The 15,208-nt window shown below is 50.8% G+C and overlaps 1 long non-coding RNA gene across 1 annotated transcript; it reads right to left on the bottom strand.

Annotated features, from left to right (window-relative positions):
• LOC106503360 lies at positions 1,068-14,434 on the bottom strand. The gene is made up of 3 exons (XR_001297024.2): positions 11,277-14,434; positions 8,002-8,052; positions 1,068-1,497 (listed from the first exon to the last, which is right to left on the bottom strand). It is a non-coding gene; the product is annotated as an uncharacterized LOC106503360 (long non-coding RNA).

The raw sequence follows: 15,208 nt of genomic DNA, 5'->3' as shown, positions 1-15,208 counted from the left end.
GCATATGTTATTCTGTTCAAATAATCCCAACAACCCATTCTCTCTATCTTATAGACAGGGAAATCAAGATTTGGGGAGGGAAACTGCTTGTCTGACTTGCCCAGGTAGTAAATGAAGGGGCCTAGATTCCAAAGCACATGTTCTGTCCCCTTGTGGGTAATACAAAGGAATGGAGTCTTAGGCAAGAAGGAGAAGCTGGTGGAACAGTCTACCAGAAAGGAGACTGACTCAGGGTCAGAAGGGGGAGCATGGGAACCAGGTGGGAAGGAGAGGATGGGAGCAGGTATGGAACACACATTCAAGAAAGAAGTGAGAAGATAATCGGAATCCAGCCAGGGAACTCTCCTAGAAAAATATGACTGCCTATGGCTCTGGAGTGACTGAGCTCAATTCAATTCTGAAAACTTGAACCAACATTTCCTGAGTGGCTGTCATGTATGTGGGCCTGGGCTGGGTGCTAGGCCAGCAGACTGATGTTTCCTCCCCAGAGAGCTTGAGTAAACCTCTGTCATACTCAGCAGAGGGTATCAGGAGCCACAGGAAGGGGTCTTGTATGTTCAAAGGTGGTGTGACTGTGTGATCCTGTCTGGTCCTGGAGTGGCTTCCTATCAGAAGAGGCGGAGAGCAGGAGGGCCTATGGAACTGGGAAGTGAGTGCACAGCACTTTACAGTCTATAAAGCACATCAGTGTGTGTAGTTGTCTCCAAGAGCACCAGGTAAGGAAGGAGAAACAACTGTATCCCCTGCATGGTGCGGTGCACAGGGCTTGACAGGCGGAAGCTGCACAGTTTGTCTTTGGTAAGTTAACACATGGGCCAAAGAGACCAGGAAGCAGCTCCTCCCTGCAGGACCTGCCCACGCCCTGCTCAAACTCAGGTCCACTGAGTTGGTGATGCCATCCAACCATCTCATCCTCCGTCACCCTCTTCTCCTCCTGCCCTCAATCTTTCCCAGTATCAGGGTTTTTTCCAATGAGTCGGCGCTTCACATCAAGTGGCCAGAGTATTGGCGCTTCAGCTTCAGTATCAGTCCTTCCAATGAATATGCAGGGTTGATATCCTTTAGGACTGACTGGTTTGATCTCCTTACTGTCCAAGGGATTCTCAAGAGTATTCTCCAGACCTATGCAGGGTCAGATGAAGACCTTTATTTACGGGACCTGAGCCTGGAGAAAAGAATAAAACGCGCCCCAACCCCCCTCCACTTACAAACTACAAATTAAAATAAAGCTAATCCTAAATCACAAAATAAGAGTAAGAAGTCCTGCCATGGTCTGAGTTCTTCCACTATGACTCTACAACGATTTTTCAAAACTGGATCGTTTTTCCAAAACTTCTCGTCTGGGGCATGCCTTGCTTTGCTGGTGCCAAGGCACGCATGAGGCCTGGCCCATCCAGCCCGAGCTTGGGTACTCCACCTCTTACTGATTCCAGTGTGGATTCCTGGAGACAGGACCTCGGAGATGCAGACTGATGTCCAGCTGAGGGGTCCAGGAGCCTGGATTTAGACATGACATCATCACTCAGCAATCGTGCACATTCCGACCAATCAGCTGCTGAATCTCTGTGACCTTTGGATTCCTTATCTAAATAATAGACTCTAATAGCTACATTGTGGGGCTGGACATGAGGGAAAATGAAATGAGGAATGCAAGGGCCTAGCACAGAATCTTGGGCACCATGCATGCTCAGGGAGTACCCTTAGATTTCTGCAGTTCTAGTCGGAACACTGGTGGCTCAGATGGTAAAGAATCTGCCTGTAATGCCAGAGGCCTGGGTTAGATCCCTGAGTCGGGAAGATCTCCTAGAGAAGAGAATGGCTACCCATTCCATTGTTCTTGCCTGGAGAATCCCATGGACAGAGGAGCGTGGTGGGCCACAGTCCTTGGGGTTGCAGAGTTGGACGTGACTGAGCAACTCACACACGAGGTCAGAAGCAGACCTTGGCTGCGATGGAGCAGAAACTGGAAACCAACTGTGTTAGAGTGGGTGGGATGGCAGGGTCTGCCTGTGAGCCAGGGTCTTTCCCACACCTGACCTCACCAGATGGCTCAGCCTTAACTCCTGGCCTAAGACGGGCCTTCAGTCCCTGGGCCTGCCCCTCTCTCCTCCAGGCCATGCGGAAGGGATTAGTCAGGAAGTATGCACAATGGGCTTATTGTTATTACGATAATAGCTTTGGATCTGGAGAATTCCAGGGGTGGGGTGAGGGTGCTGAGGGTAACTCAAGACATTAGGGTAGGTTTTTTCTGAGGGCAACAGACTGGAAGGTGAGCTTTGAGTGGGCTGTCCAAAGGGAAGCCCTCCTTAACCTTCCCCTCCCCCGTTCTCCTGACCTATGTCCCCTACACCTGTGTGACCCCACACCCCCCCAAACTTCCCTCCACATTTTCCCCGCCTATGCCCACCCCTGGGCCTTCACACCCTCTCTCTGTTGGAGGATTGCCCAACTCTGCCTGTAACCATCCTGAACAGGAAGTGCCTGGAAATTTGTGTCCCCCAAGGACTGGCCATGCAGAAGTATCAATACCCTAGCTCTCTTTGCCCCTGACTGGGACATCTCTGAGGTTGTCCCATGGGAATGGGCCAAAGTCCCCCTCTGTGTGACTTCCGCTAAATTGATACTCTTGGTCGGCTTCTATCTTTTTGCTTCCCTGTCCCACTTCCCCATTCCTCTGCTCTGTGTTTCTCCTCGAGAACTTCCTGCTGAATCACTCTCATAAAGATCCATCACTCAGTAGGCCTCGGGGAACACAGGCCCAGGCCCAGTGGAGGAGGAATCTGTCATGTGTATGACTGGCTTCTGGGAATTGTGTGTGATGTGAGTGTTCAGCCCACCTCTGTCCTTGCAGAGGGGCCTCACTGGCCTGTCCCTCCTGCAGCCCTGGAGTGGATGGAGGTGCTGAGTGAACCTTCTGCTGGCAGAGAATAGGCTCTTAACATACACCCTTTGGGGTCAAGGTTGAGATTCTCAGTCACTTCCTTCTTCAGCAGAGCAGGTCTGTGAGAATCTGGGAGCCCCTGCTTGTGGCATGGAGCCGAGCATACCCATTCCACAGGTGTGAGGCCAGCCTTAGGGAGGCGGGCCGGGCACAGGGAACTCCGTCCTTCAGAGGTCCTTCTCAAATCCTTGCTCCCTTCCACTTTGCGGGGAAGAAAGGGATAAACTGTGTTCTAGGTGCCCAGCAACCAAAGGCAAAGTGGCTGAGCGGTGGTCATGAACAGCGCGAGCAGGGAATCAAGAGGGCAGGCGCACGCCTGGAGCCTGAGCTGAGCGCTGAGACAGTAAACACAACTGCGACAGAGAAGGACATGCCCCACTCCAACACACACCACACACAGGCCTGCGGGAGGGGAGCCTGCTGGCAGTGAGGGCAGAGGCAGGCCAGAGCACTTAGAGGCTTCCCAGTAAAGCCACCCCTGAACAAAAGCGAGACCCTTGATGTTCTGAACCCTCACCAGCACCCTCACAGAGAGGGTTGGGCAGGATGGCCTGGGAGGTAGGTAGGTAGTGTTTCTAGATACAAGACACAGCTAAATCTGAATCTCAGAGAAACAAGGTAGTTTTAGTATAAGCTTGTCCTCAACATTGCATAGGATGTACTTACACTAAAAAGTTATTTGTTGTTTATCTGAGATTTAAATTTAACTAGGTGTCCTGTATTCAGTAAGCAATATCCCCCACCCCCGGAATCTAGCACCCCTAGTGGGGAACAACATGGTTGAAGAAACAGGATGTTTCTCCCAGCAGCCGCTGACTCTGGGGGACAGGTGCACTGGCTTTCAATTTCAGAAGGGCTGTCCTGGGAGAGAGTCAGAATCAGAAGATGGAAACAATTGTCTGAAATAGCATCTGTATGGCCTGTTCTAGAAGAGACTAAGTGGCCGAGAGAAGACACGGTGCTAGTTACAGATCTGGTACCTGCTCCCATGAAAGCTCAAGCCTCTGTGCCTTGGTCTCCCTGTAAGAAATAAAAACTTAACATGGTCCATTTTCAAGGACAGCTAGCCCAGAGTGACAGCCTGCTGATATAATAGCCATTAGGGTACTTGCGTGGGAAAATCCAGACAAAAGGAGAATGGAATGCCTAGGATTTCGGCACGGACTCATTCTGCTGGTGAATTCAAAACATAAGAATGGGAAGAAGCGTGTGGGGAGAATAATAAATCCAGGTGACATTCAGGAAGATTGTTAACCCTTTGTACCCAGCCAATGAGGAGCTGGGGGAGGGACTTGCATGCCGAGAGGATGAAGAACCCATTGTAAGGACTCTGGGTGTGCCTGCCCACGAGACACCCCATCTTGCAACACTGTTCTTAAAGCCTCGCTTCTGGCTGCACCTCATGCCTGTAAGTCCATTCTCTGGGTTTGGGCCGGTGAGTTTTATCTCCCACATCCCCATCTGTGTTCTCCGTGGACGTGCCTTCTATCCCAATCAGCCTGGCAGACCACATCAGCCTCTCTTCTGTCCTTAATCCTTTTTCCTCCAGCGTGACTGCTCTGAGGTGGATGCAGAAGCTATTATGTCTCCCCGGTTGGCCCGCCTGTGGATGTGGGAGTCAAGACGGTGAAGTGGAGCCTTGAGGCCATGCCCACAGGACTCACCAGGCTGCCCAGAAACGGCCCTGCCAGGCTCTTGCTCCATCTAGCCCTGCATCTGGTGACCGGGTAGCCCTGGGCCCCTGCCTAGAGGAGAGATACTTCTGAATGGTCACTGGTTTCAGCCTTCAGCCCCAGTGGAGGCTGAGGCCCTTCACCTCCGTCCTGGAAACCTCTGCCAGCTTAGCCTTGTTGAAGAGGGCAAAGCCTCAGAATAGATGCCCAATTCAGGCCTTGCTGGACAGAACGTGCAGCCATCTGGAGCCCAGGCGGGCTAGAAGGATACTTGCAGGCCATTCACATCTACCCCTCCCCACTATGCACACGGGGAACCAAGGCCCTGAAGCGAAAGGCGTTTGTCCAAGGCCAGTGCAGGACTCCAGGCCAAGCAGGGCTCACAGCCCCTTCTCAGGGCTCAGCAAGCTGCCACACATGACCCAAGTCTTGGCATCAACCCACATATACTGTGCTATGAACATGTACACCCCCAATAACCCAAGACACGTCCCAGTCTCTGTAGCTTCATTGTCTCCATGTACACATGAGGCAAAGGATGCTCCCAGAGCTGCAGATATGTGCCTGAAGCTGGTGAGTAGCAGGGCAGTGTTCAGCCCCAGGCCCCCACCTGCAAGGGGCTCCCCAAGTGGCGCCAGTGGTAAAGAACCCACTTGCTAATGCAGGAGACATAAGAGATTCGATCCCTGGGTTGGGAAGATCCCCTGGAGTAGGTCATGGCAACCTACTCCAGTATTCTTGCCTGGAGAATCCCCATGGACAGAGGAGCCTGGTGGGCTACGGTCCATAGAGTCAAAAACTGTCAGACACGACTGAAGCAAGTTAGTACACACTCACCCCACCTGCAAATTGGCTGTTCCCTCTGTCCTCTGCTCTGTTTGTCTGTTCACCGAGCTCTCTTCTGCCAGTTTTCCCCAGGGCCTCCCTGGTTTCTCCTTCAAAACCCTTCTTTCACCGTTGCTCCTCTTAGGTCCTCCCCCACTGTGCCTCACTGCAGACTCACCTTCCACCCCAGCACTCTTGGCATTTGCACAGATCTCTAGAGTTTACAAAGCCCACCCCAGGATATTATGTCATGATGGTGGCCCCAGCTGAGACTCCAGACCCAGGGAGCACCTGTGCCTCTCAGGCAATTACCCTGGAGAGGACAGGAGACCCCATGTGCACAGGGGTTCCCTGTAAAATGTCCGGCTGTTCCCCAGCAAATGGAAACAGGCCCTGAGCCAGCTCGGCTGCAGAGGGAAGGATCCTGGGAATGCAGGCTTCCCAGGCTGCAGCTCAGCGCCTCTCTCTGCTTGCGAGCATCACCCCCACTTCTCAGCACCTGCACGGAGAACTGAAGAACGCCCTGCTCATCACTGCCCCGGGAGCTGCAGACTGGGAATCCAGCTGCCAGTCCTCATTCCTCCCGGCCCCGCAACCCCGTGAGGCCAGGCATGCAGCCCCTTGACTGCTCCTTGTCCCCACAGGGCCCCCACCTCCACACACATCTACCTGTGCCAGCTCCAAGGGGCCCCGGCCAAGGACTCCTGAATGGCATGGCAGGAATGAGGTCCTCTTTAGTAAGTCTTTCCTTGTCAAGCTTTCTCTAATTCTCCAGGGACCCCTGGGCCCAGAGCAGAGGGGCTTTTCACCAAGTTCTGGCTCACAGGCTGCCCTGGACTTTGAGTCAAAAGACCTAAAGTGAAGTACCGGCTCTGCTGCTTTTGAGCTGTAATTTGGCAGGGCTGCCAGGTACAGCTGTGCAGGTTGTATACCTGGTGATTCACAGCGGGGTTCAGAGATGAGGCAGCAGGTGTATCACCTGGGAACTTGTTAGAAACACAGAAGCTGGGGCCGCCCCTCAGAGTGATAGGATCAAGATCTGTTTTCACAAGATCTCTGGGTGATTCAAACATTGAAGTCTGAGAATCACTGACGGATAACGCTCCTGGAAAGCACCGCGCACACAGGCTGTGGAGTGAGCGACACCCCTGGAGCCCTGCGACATGCTGGCTGGGCTCGGGCAAACCTCTGGGTCTCATTTCCTGGTCTGCCAAATGGAGCCTAAAAACGCCTCTCTCTCAGAGTTGTTGTGTAACTCAATAGAATGAGGACAGAGCCTTAAGGGGGCTGGTCCCCAAGGCAGGGGGCTCGGGTGGGCACCCCCACCTCTCCTGGGAGGTGAGCTTGGGAATGCTCACCATAATGAGGGCTTTTAGGAAAAATGGGATTTTTTAGATTGAGGAGTTAGAAAGGATTTTTGAGACTCCTCTGCTCAAGCAGATACCCAGTGATCGCTCAGCAATTTTACAGATGACTAAACCGAGGAAAGAGAGGTGAAACAGCAAAACCTGACGGTCAGTGGCTGGGCTGAGACTGGAGCCCGGGGCCTCTTTCATTTTGCTGCTGCATAAGCCCAGGCAGTCTCCTAAAGCTGTTCCTGCCATCTATCCATCTCTGCCTGTCTTCAGCACCTCGTGGAGACAAACTGGAGGGAGCTGGATACAATTTGCATCTTTTAAATAGAGAATACCTAAGCAAATAAAATGGATAGCTCTGTACCACACTTAGACAGGGGGATGTCAGGATAGATGAGACCACGCAAGGAGGGTTTCAGCACCCATGTTCTAGCCACTTTTAATGTTGCCGGGCAGTGCGCTGGGCACACGATGAACAAGACACCTCAGCAGTCCTCACCTTTCACCCAGTCTGGAAAGGACACCTGACATGAGCATCAGGAAAGCTAACAGTCAGTGTGAGGCCTTGGGTGCCAAGTCTACCAACTTTCCGTGTTACTAGAGGAGTTTTGAGAAGGATGAGACATTATTGGGTGGAGCAGACACGAAAGATTCTAGAAGATGCTGGACTGAAAGGCCTGAAGGCAGAGGATTTGGATGGAAAGGAGCAGAGTGCAATAAGTGCAAAGGTGCACACTTGCAAGGTGTATTTAAAGGACAGGGGGTGGCTTGATTCATCTCAGTCTGTTCTGGCTGCTACAGCAAAAGGCCAGAGACTGGGTGGCTCATAGAAGCTTATTCTCAAGGCTGGGAAGCCCAAGATTAAGGAAAGGTGGGTTCAGTGGCTGGTGCGGGCCGACTTCCTGTTCATGGATAGTGTCTTCTTGCTGTGTCCTCGCACAGTGAAGAGGCAAGAGCACTCTGGCTCTCTGGGATCCCTTTCATAAGAACACTGACCCCATCCTTGAGGACTCCTCCTTCACACTTAATCACCTCCCAGTGGCCTTACTTTCAAATACCATCAGGTTGGGGGTTGGGATTTCAACATATAACAAGCATTCAGACCATAGCAAGAGGTCAGCAAACTTTTTCTGCAGAAGGATATTTCTGATCTAGGGGCAAGATAAAAATGGGGCTGAAAAGTCTGGGTATGGGGGATGGTACTCACATGATGCTGGGCATGAAATACCAGGTTAAAGAATCTGGTGTTTTTCCAAACCTGTGTCAGAAGTAGGAAAGCATAATATTCAGACCTCCTGAAACTGGATCCCTCTTCCAAGACACATTCTTCCTAGATAAGTGACTCCCAAGATCCCAGGAAGAGACCCATAAGTATGCCTTTCACTGAAAGTGGTGGGACCAAGTGAGGAAGGAAAGGTTTGGGGGATAAAACTGAGAGTCTGAGATACCTAAGAATCCTCTAAGTAGTTCAGTTAAATTACTGAGGTTATTGAATATTTGACTCTGGAGCTGAGCTGAAGATGGAGATAGTATTTTGAATTCTGGGAGAGGCAAGCGCATCTGGGAAAGGAGCATTGGGAGAGAAGAGAACACAGCTTAGGACAGAGCGCTGAGGTGGTTCTATTCTGCAGGTCGGCTGGGGACCAGGAGAGCTGGAGAGGCAGGAAGAAAACAGCAGACTGTGATGCCCGGAAGCCAGGAGGAGAGGGTGACTGAAGAGGGGAGCGGCATCTGAGTCCAATGCTACTGAGAGCTTGGGAGGACAAGACGAGACAGTGAGGACCTCGTGACGTGGGGGTCTCTGATGACCTCACAAGAGCCGATCAGTGAGGAGGTGGGCGTAGGAGTCGGAGAGAACGGAGGTGACACACACCATTCTTTGGGAACGTTCTCACCTTTGCAAAACAGCCAAAATTAAGCATTAGATATAGGGAAGGACGAGGGATGGAACTAAATCCACACACTTTCTGTGAGTGCCCACTATGTCCTAGGCACAGTGCCAGGCACAGGGATACAAAGGTGGGAAGAGACAGGCCCAAATAACTATACTCCCATATGATCAGCATCCAAATAAAGTGCACACGGCAAGCAGTATTGGCAAGAGGAATGCTGGAGCCACAGATTCTGTGTCTGGGGACCAGAAAAAGCATCACAGAGTGGGCTCTAGCTGACCTGATCCTTACAGATGAGGAAGATGGAGGAAGAAGAAGTTTGCCAAGCTGCAGGAAAATTTTCAAAGGGACAGAGTTCAGAAAGAACAGGGAGAGTTTGGGGACCAACAAGTGGCTGGAGCTGGCCTGATGGGGGTGGTGATGGTGGATCACAGGGAGTGACAGGGAACGCCTTAGAAAAATAAGCTGGCCATGACAGAATGGGCCTCCACACCTTGCTAAAGAGACTGAAGTCTCTAAGAAGGAGAAATGGGAGGAAAAATACATTGGTTCATCTGCTGTGTGCCAGGCATAGAGCCACTACCTTATACGTTTTCAACATGGGTTTTGCAATATAAGACAGACCAAATCCTGGTTTGCAAGGTATGACAGCTATGTGACCTTGCATCCTTTAACCCAGCAAGTCTCAGTTTCACGTGTAACAGGTCAAGGATAATGCTTATCATATGGAATTATTGCAAGGCTTAAATGAGATAATAAAAAGCCACTACCAAAATGATAATTTACAATAGAGTGATATTGGCAAGATTAGACTTGCATTTTAGAAAGGTTCTTCTTGTAGTGGTGGGCAGGACAGAAGAGGGTCTGCTGGGGAGGGGACAGATGGGTGGCAGGAGGGACTAAGGCCAGTGAAGAGCTACTGTAGAATTATTAATAATTAATCAAGAAGAAAAACAAAACAATGAGCTATTGAGGGAGCTCAGAAGAGAGCCGAACGCTGAGTACCTTACAGAAAATTGGCCTGGGGATGGTGAGGACCACTTCATAGGAGGTTCCATGGCTGAATGAGGGGGGTTCCTGTGAATGAAGGGATGTAGGGGGACAGTGAGGGGGCAAGGTAAAGAATGAGGAAGAGGGATGGAGAATGACAGGCTTTTCTAGCTTGAGTGGGCAGTGGAGTTCTTAACTGTGTTGGCAGATGCAGGAGAAAATGCGGGTTTGGGGAGACTATTTAATTTTGGGCAAATTGAGTTTGAAGATTCTACAGAATGCCAGATGGAGAAGGCCTGAGGGAGCTGGAAATAGAGATCAGGAACTCCAGCAAGGAGGGGCCTGGAGATTCAGATCTGAGCTGTTGACAGGCAGGGGGGAAAGCCTGGCTCCTGGAGAGAGAGGACCAAGGTCCAGATGACATCTAAGCAGTGGTGATTCTGGAAGGTCCCTAAGAATCCAGTTTTTAGATCAGGTGGGAATAATTTAAGACATAGCTCATACAGAACGTTGGTTTGTTAGAAAGTGCAGGTGCTTCAGTTATTTTGATCTAGACCCAGAGACTCAGAGCTAGAAGGGACCACCTCATCTTTTGTTTATTCATACCTTTCAGGGCCGGGCAATGTGAATGAGCAAAAGGAGACGGAAGAAAGCTGCTGCCTGCGAGTAGAGTTTCCACTTGGAGAGGCAGAAGGAAGAATGGAGTCAGAAAGTCAGAGCAGCACAGTGAAGACCCAGGCCTACCCGCAGGCTTCACCATGAACCACCGTGGGTTTTAGTGGAAAGATGGTCTGGAGATGTTGCAAGGTGATATAAAAGTGGCCTGGTTGGGAATAACAGAATGGGGGTCTTTGTGGTACTCCTCCCCCCAAATGTTTATCCACTTTGGAATTGTGGTATGGCGACAGCTGATTAAAGTCCCCATTTTACAGATGAGAAAACTGAGTCTCCAAGCGATTCAAGAGGCCAATGCTAAAGGGGGCTGCAGTGGATGTGAACCCAGGTTTCTTGGCTCCATCCAGGTCATGTATGGCCACCTGAGCTGAGGAAAGGTGGGAAACAGGACCAGGGGTGCCTGGGGACTGAGACCCACAGGGTGGGGATGGGGAGAGAGGCATACCACTTCAAGTTCAAGCTGCTAGTTTTGCAGAGTGTAAAATTACTGCCCAAGTCCCAGAGAATAAACAGAGTTAACACCCCATTAAATACAATGGACTTTCAACGTGAGCTTCAGACGTGCCCAGATTGAAACTAGCTGAGCAGGAGCTGGCCCGTGAGTATAATGTATCACAGGCATTGCCTTAACGTTTCCAAAAAAGAAAAACCCAGTGTGGGGAGAAGAAAGCGCCAGCAGCAGCTCTGCAGGCTCGGGGCTGAGAATCCGGTAATGAAGTCTTTCTGGAAGGTAAGAAAGGGCTGTGTGCTGCATGCTATTTTTAAAGCTGCTGGAGCAGCACGTGTATCCTGCCCCGCGCACTTTCTCCAGCAGAGGAGGGGCCCCAGGGAATGCAGCCAGGAATTTAGATGCTATTTATTGTATTTCCTTTTATCAGTCAAATGATTTTCCTATTTCCCACACAGATAAAGATCTTCCGCTTACCGCTCCAGCTTGTTGACCTTGTCAGGACTGCTGTGCAGTCTGGAAATTGGTCCCAGAGAGAGAAGGGCATTGTTGTGAGGGGTTTGTTTGGTGGTTGGGTTTTTCTTCTCCCAACAGGGAGGAGATCCGTTTACCAAAAAGAAAAGAAAAATTAAAAACCTGCCAAAAAACAATAAGTGATTGTTTAGTGCCTATTTGCAAAACTTCAAAGTTGTCCAAATGGCAGTGCCATTCGCCAGCCTCCCTCTGACCCCCACCTGAATATCTCCACCCTATCTTTCACCATCACACACACACACTGCAGCAGTATCTCCACCCTATCTTTCACCATCACATAGACACACACACACACACACACACACACACACACACACACACACACACACACACACACACACACACACACACACACACACTGCAGCAGCAAGCCTGACCCTGGGCCGCTGCTGAGCCGCTGTCTTGGCAAGCGGTGGAGCAGAGGGGGCGGCAGTTCGCTCTTAGCTTGTAAGCTGAGCCAGTCTCTCTGAGGTGCCAGCCCCTAGGAGATGCCAGCATGCCTGAGTGGGAGCAGTAACAACTTCCCCTCGGCTGGCAGCCTCGGAGCCAGCAAGGCCTCCAGAAGCCGCATTCCCAGGCGAGGGAGTGGCCGCAGGGCTGCTCTGCAGCGGGGAGGTGTCCTCCTGGGCCGGCCGCCCTCTTGATTTGGCCTGGCCCGGGCCTGCCGGCCAGGTTCGGGGATAGGAGCTGGCCCTGCTGTTCCTCACCTTCTCAGGGATGGGACCAGCGGATGCTGCTGGAGCCTGGAGTTTTATTATTATAAATCCTCCCCATTTTTGGCTCTTTCTCAACCCCCAAACATTAAGAGGGCCAGCTCGACGGAGGGAGTGCAGCCCCTCGCAGACCCATTATTTGGACGGGCGAGGAGCTGCCTGGCCTCCTCACCCGCCGGGGTCCGCGGTGGATTCTGACCGCCGCCCGCTTTCCAGAGGCCCCGGAGTCTTCCCCACCGCCGTGGTGCTTCCGGGCCGGGACAGCAGAGGGCGCTGGCTCTCCTGACAGCACATGTGTCACTGCGGCTCCCGCATCTGGAGCCCGGCTCCACCACTCTTACGAAATACTGCTGGCCCGGGATCTGTCTGTGAGACGCGCTGGCACCGAGTGAGCATGCACACACATCCAGAACTCCACTTTCTCATTAGCGCTATTTCTCCCTCAAGAGCACTTGTGGAATGCGGGGAATTTGTCTTGCCAAGGCGGCCAGCGCCTCTGAATCTGGGGCTTGGTCAGGCCTGGGTGGAATGTTCCGAGGGACCACCTCTGGTCTAAAGCCTTTGCCCTGCCCTCCCACGTGGGGTGAAAAAGAAAACAGAGGAGCGGGGACCACCCAGATCTTTCCCCTGAGGGGAAGAAAGCAAAAAATGTTCGGCCTTGACCTTCCACGCCTCCCTCCCAAAGAGAGCAAGTGCCCACATTTCCAGGTTCTTGTGAAACAAGATGTAATTCTAAGAAAGCATCTTCCTAAGTTACAAGCGATTAGAAATGCCAATGCGGTATGCAACATGGAGTCCGGAAAGGAGACACTGGACAGAGGAGGGAAGGGCTGGAGCCAGGAAAGGGACCTGGTTTCTATTCCAAGACAGCTCCCTAGACTTCTGAAAGCTGCATGCATTTAAATGTCCACATTTCCCCTGCAGAAGCCAGTAATCTGTACTTCTCTTGGACAAACAGCACATCAGTCTAATACGGTGTGGGAGAAATATGTTACATCCTTCTTATGAACAGAATGTTACCACCACCGAGAATCAATATTTATATCCAGGAACACAATGACCTGGCTTGTTTTGTGCTGCCCTAGTTTTAAGAAAGGGTCCTTTGGAAGCAGCTGAGAGGATCCCCCTATCCCTACCCTCTTCTTGCCCAGAAAGGCTGACCCACCAGGGCGAAGCAGCTCAGGCATCTAAAGGTTTTCAGCCTCTGTTCCTTCCCTTCCTGCCCCTGCCGCCCTCTGTCTCTTGGGAATTGCAAGAGGAAGCCAGAATGCAGCAAGTGGGGCAGGAATCTGCAGTGAGCTCCAGGACATGAGGTAGCATCCTGTCTGCTGTGGGGACAGTCAGTGAGGGCCTCACTGAGGGGGAAGAGGGTCAGGGTCACGTGTTGGCACTTCCTACTGCATAGCAATGTAGGAGAGGATCCAGCTTAACATAAATTCTTAGACAGGAGATTTCTGGGGGTTCGGGGTGAGATGACACTTTCTTTCATGCTGGTAATATTTTTTTTTTTTTGGCCAGGCAGTTACCCTCATCTGAGATAGCTATTGTGATGGAGATGGAAGCCAAGTCTCCCCTCCTCAAAATGCTGTCTATTCTTCCAGAGGCTTTTGGGAAACTGCATCGAGACCCTTAGGCTGGTTTGTTCCTTGGTGCTGGTTTTATTTTACTGCCTTTAGACGCTTCTGGGCCTGAAGCCTGGAGTCAGTGACTTGCTCCTTGCAGGTAAAATCCTTACCTAATTATAAAAACAAAACCAACCAAAGCCTTTCCCCCTTTCCCAGAAGATTTAAATTTGCCTTCATCAGAGCATCTAAGATTATGAGAGTCCTCTTCATCTCATGGACTGAATTGGAGAGCAATCCCTCGTTTGGCAGAGCAAGCAGCCCTATTTCATTTTCACATTAGATGCTGAAGGTTACCACTTTTAACAATAGCACTTGTCTCCCTCATTAAATGCCTGAAGCTCATTATGGTATAACCTGCAGAAAAGTCTTTACTGCTCTAATAGGCATGATCTTTAGAAAAGATCCTTTGGCTTATGTATAAGATCAAGACATGATTAATTTTGGCCCCATTTAGCTATGGGTCAGGTTTTCAAGCTACAGTGAAGCTCCTTCTTTGCATGATCACAATTTATGATTTTCTATAATCTATAGCCCTTTCTCCCTTGTTGTTAGCATGTTTAGTTGCCGCAGTTCACTTGGTCTGTCCTGTTATTTTCACCCAGTTCTAAGAAGTGAGTAAATATACCAATCATATTTGCTACAAAATCAGCCACAATAAACAAATATTATTTCACGGTAGGCCACTAGGATGTTTAGCATCTTCTTTACAGACGCAAGCTTCCCTGATAGCTCAGCTGGTAAAGAATCCACCTGCAATGCAGGAGACGCCAGTTCAGTTCCACTGGTGAAGGGATAGGCTACTCACTCCAGTATTCTTGGGCTTCCCTTGTGGCTCAGCTGTTAAAGAATCCGCCTGCAATAAGGGAGACATGGGTTTGATCCCTGGGTTGGGAAGATCCCCTGGTAGCAGATCCCCTGCTACCCACTCCAGTATTCTGGCCTAGAGAATTCCATGGGCTGTACAGTCCATTGGGTCACAAAGAATTAGACACGACTGAGCGACTTTCACTTCATTTTACAGATGCAAAGCTCCCCTTGCATAAATCCCACACAAGAAACCTATGCAAGTTAAGAGATCAGATAACAAAGAATCTGCCTGCGATGCAGGAGACCCAGGTTCGATCCCTGGGTTGGGAAGATCCCTCTGAGAAGGGAATGGCTACCCACTCCAGTATTCTTGCTTGGAACATTCCATGGGCAGAGGAGCCTGGTGGGCACAGTCCATGAGGTCTCAAAGAGTGGGGCAAAACTGAGTGACTAACACTTTCTTAGTTTACGGATACAAAGCTCCTCCTGCAGAAATCCCATGCAAAAAAAACCTATGTAAGTTAAATGCTCTGAACATCTTTAAAGATACTGCCTGATTTCGGCCAACAGAAAAGTTGCAGCTGGATCCAGATGCTATTGCTGGTGTCAAGGAGAAGGACAAAAGAATAGTCAAAGTTGGTAATAGGGTCAAGGATCCAACAGTGACATTTTTAGCCAGGATGGTAGAGGTTGGCGGGCTGTTTGCCTGCAGAGCAGCACCAGGATCAGC

Source organism: Capra hircus, chromosome 21, assembly GCF_001704415.2.
Source record: "Capra hircus breed San Clemente chromosome 21, ASM170441v1, whole genome shotgun sequence".
Classification (NCBI taxonomy): Eukaryota; Metazoa; Chordata; class Mammalia; order Artiodactyla; family Bovidae; genus Capra; species Capra hircus.
This window is presented reverse-complemented; position numbering and strand designations above follow the sequence as displayed.